The following is a 4,052-nucleotide window of genomic DNA, read 5'->3' as shown; positions in this document are numbered from 1 at the left end:
AATGCTAGCATGAGATGGTATGTGATTCCATATGGTTGTATTTGATGTTGAGGTATATGTGTATGTTGTAGAGCCATGATGTTGAGGTATATATGTATGTCATAGATTCATATTGTGATAATTATGATGTTGAGACTGTGCAAGTGTCCTTAGTGATTAGTTAGATGCCCATTAGATTTTGTGTTTCCTTCGGGATTCGCCAATTTGTATTTCCTTCGGGATTCACCAGTTTATGTTTCCTTTGAGATTCATCAGTTTGTTTCCTTTGGGATTGACCAGTTTGTGTTTCCTTCGGGATTCACCAGTTTGTGTTTCCTTCAGGATTCACCAGTTTGTGTTTCCTTCGGCATCCACCAATTTTTGTTTCCTTCGGGATCTACCTATTTGTGTCTCTTTCGGGATCCACCAGTTTGTATCTCCTTCGGGATTCACCAGAGGTAGTAGGCATACTTAACTACAGTAGGATAGAACTCAGTCTCCTTTTTGTTTCATGTGTATATCTCATGAGGACTAGAGCAGTTTATATGTTTCACCAGAGATAGATATCTAGAGGACATAGATGCCTAGCCTGACCCCAGTGGTTGGGTTACTTACTGAGTCTTTTATACTCATTCTTTCTCATGTTGTTGTTTCAGGTAAGAGTGGGGACGCGCCAATGAATGACAAGCGGAATCCGTGATCGAGCCACTGGGACCAGTTTTACCAGTTTTTATGCTTCTGCTCATAAGACTTGGATTTCCTTCATGTTTTTGCTAAATTTTCAGTTTTGATGTTTGAAACTTATTATTCAAAATTGTTTTTCATACTTATTTATTAACCTTTATGATTTATGGGTACCCTATTATCGTTTTTAATATTTGCATTTAATAAAGAACTTTTGAACTCCCCTTATCAATTTAGCATTTATTTCACCATAAAAGAGTGTCATTTTAAGTTCCATGCATGCATGTATTTTAGTAACGGCCTAACTTAAGTCCTAGGGGGTCAGGTCGTTACACGCACTAAACAATCGAGTACCCGACTTTACGATAGTCTTTCAACTCTCCCACTTGCTTGATCCTTTGTACACGATAGCCTTTCCTCCTCTTCTTTACCAATTCCATCAAAGCCCACCCTTTAGATTTGAAGGAACTCTAATACGAGAGTGTCCATGAGTGAAACCGGATCTTTCTGATTTCATTGTGACAGAATTACAACAAATACATTATAACAAATAGATATGCATTGTAACACTAATTATAGGCATGCTTTAACAAATAATATACAAAATACTGAGTGAACGTACCAGTTGAAGACTATTTTCAATAGAACTCAGTCCAACAGAAGCAACTCCTCTACGCTTCTTATCGCCCAACAAATAGTCACCTAGCAGCACTACGGTCGTCTACACTATCGACAACGCACGAACCAACAGAAACTGGGGATGACACCACCACTCGAAGCCCTCGGTATTCTCGGAGTGAGAACCTAAAGGGTGGACTTTAATGAAATTTGTAGAGGGAAGAGGAAAAGACGATCGTGTAGTATGAACAAGCAAGCGGGAGATAGTAGAAGACTATCGTATAGTCGTGTGCTTATCGTTTAGAAAAAGTACATGATCGTGTAGGTTTTGCTAAGCGATCGTCTAGCAAATGGTAAGCGATCGTTTAGGTCTGTTCGGCGCGCTAAGCGATCATTTAGAAATCGTGTGTGATCATTTATTGCGCAAGTGTGCAATCGTTTAGGACGATGGACGTTATCGTATAGACTCTCAACGCTAAGCGATCGTAAACTTTTCACACCATGAGCGAATTTTCGAATTCCTTACAAAATGAAAACAATTTTCATTTTTATTCTTTAGTTACAAGAATCGAATTTGATCTTCCCACTTTCGCATGATTCCGGAGAACTTCTCGGCCAATTATCTCATAACCGCCTAATTAAATAAATAATGAATATAATCATATTATATTATTAACCTATAGTTTGATATCATATATCTACTATAGTATTTTTTTCCTCTACATGATATAAATCATATTTATATCGAATTTCCTCCAAAATAATGTATCTCATACATTTAGTCAATCATATCATATATAATTAACCAGTTCAATTATATCATATATAATCGAACTCCCTCTTGTCAATTTGAACATTTCAAACTGACCCAAAAACTGATTCTCAACTTTATCCAAGCTACCAAGGGGACCTTTTAGACCTATGGCTCGAAGCTCCAACGGTACGTGAATAACTAACTAAACTCTTTAGCCACGAGATCCACCATCCATTAACTGCCAGGCATTCCACTAAAGACCAACAGTTGAACTCTTTTTACCACAGATATATTTATGTGTCCATCGGATATAACCAATCATGAGTACGATGACCCTTCACAGATGCTCGTAAGTATAGTCGGGCCAATTTATCGTTTTGCCCCTATAGTTACATCTTACTCCTTAAGTACCACTAACCCCTCTAATGAAGAATACAACATAGTTCAACTATATGTGAACACCTCTCAGGCCAAGAGAAGATGTGTGGCATCACATTGTTCAAGCCTTGTAATCAGCCCTTAAGGGAGTTATCTATCTACTTACCCCTGCTTTGGGGAAAGAGTGAATTCCATCTTATGTAGTTGAGTTCTCAGCTCTTAAATCAGACGAATCCCCAAAATGGTAGGTTTGAGTCGGCGACTTGGCCACTCACACCCATGAAAATCAAAAAACCGCCCTCAATGGCAGAAGTTCTCAAGTCACTCAGGATTGAGGTCATGTTACCTATGGTCATCCTAGTGAAGTGAAGTCTCTGTCATGAATAGTGTTATATAACGAGACATTAACACTTCGTGGTCAGGTCTTATACAAACTCTTTGTATAGGACGCCCCCGCTCGCATGTCCCCTACACGAATGATCAGGATCAGACCATCTGCGACAAGTCACAATGCTTGTGACCATTCCACAAAGCGGGCTGCATCCGTAGCATTACCAGGATAAACTTTCCCTCCTATATCCATATACTACAGACCATTTTGGTTATCACTTAAGACATGATCCACTTATATGTCACCACATACATGCTTAAGTTACATCCAGTTAACCAGGGGTTTTAGGTTTATTGGTTTGTGGTAAAGCAAATAAAACATTCAACTGAGCAAAATCAAGAAGTGAAGTAAAATATCATATATTATACATCACAAGCATTCGTTCAAACTATTTACAAACTACAGAACACGAGACTTTAGGGCATCAACCCCAACATGATTCTCACTCCGAGAATACTGAGGGCTCTAAGTGGTGGTGTCATTCCCATTGCCTTTTGTTCGTGTGAAGTTGTTCACGTAGGCGACCAAGGTGTTGCTGGGCGATTGCTTGCTGGACTAGAAAAAGTGAGAGGAGTTCGTTCACGGTGAGACTGAGTTTTGTGAGGAAAAGTCTTCAACTGGTATGTTCTCTCGGTCTTTTATTTTTATTTTTTAAGCATGCCAGTAATTTAATGTTATCAATGCATATCTGTATGTTTGAATATATATGTGAAAATTCTGTCATAATGAATTGGAAAGATCCGCTTCCGCTCATTGGTACTCTTGTATAAGAGTTCCGTCAGAATTTAGATCTTTATCATGTAATTTGAAAGTCAAAGTGAATGTCTTGAGACATGAAAATGAAAACTTTAGATCTTTCTCTTCGAAATTAAGTGATGAAATTGCTAGTTTGCAAAATAAAATTGTTGAGTTGGAAACTAGTAATACTTCTTTAGAAAAAGAAAAAAAATCTCTTTTGTGGACAAAATTAAATTTGTTGAATGTGATGTTGATGAGAAAAATAATCTTTTACATATGCTTAAAGAAAAAGATTTGTTATGAGAAAAATAATCTTTTACATATGCTTAAAGAAAAAGATTTGTTTGCTATAAAAGAGCTTGAAATTGCAAAAAAATCTATTAAAAACTGACTATTGGTACACAATGATTAGATAAGATTATTGACATATGTAAACCATGTATGTCTCAAGATGTTTTGTCTAATGTATCTAATTTGTTGAAGCTAAATTTGTGCCAAAGCATGAAAAAG

At 37.2% G+C, this 4,052-nt stretch overlaps 1 long non-coding RNA gene across 1 annotated transcript; it reads left to right on the top strand.

Moving 5' to 3' along the window:
* Nucleotides 1-255: 255 nt before the first annotated feature.
* Nucleotides 256-895, top strand: LOC120082074. Its single transcript, XR_005483033.1, has 2 exons — nucleotides 256-437; nucleotides 636-895. It is a non-coding gene; the product is annotated as an uncharacterized LOC120082074 (long non-coding RNA).
* Nucleotides 896-4,052: the final 3,157 nt, after the last annotated feature.

This window comes from Benincasa hispida, chromosome 7 (genome assembly GCF_009727055.1).
Source record: "Benincasa hispida cultivar B227 chromosome 7, ASM972705v1, whole genome shotgun sequence".
NCBI classification, from domain to species: Eukaryota; Viridiplantae; Streptophyta; class Magnoliopsida; order Cucurbitales; family Cucurbitaceae; genus Benincasa; species Benincasa hispida.
The sequence above is the reverse complement of the archived record's forward strand: the minus strand, read 5'-3'. Positions and strand labels throughout refer to the sequence as shown.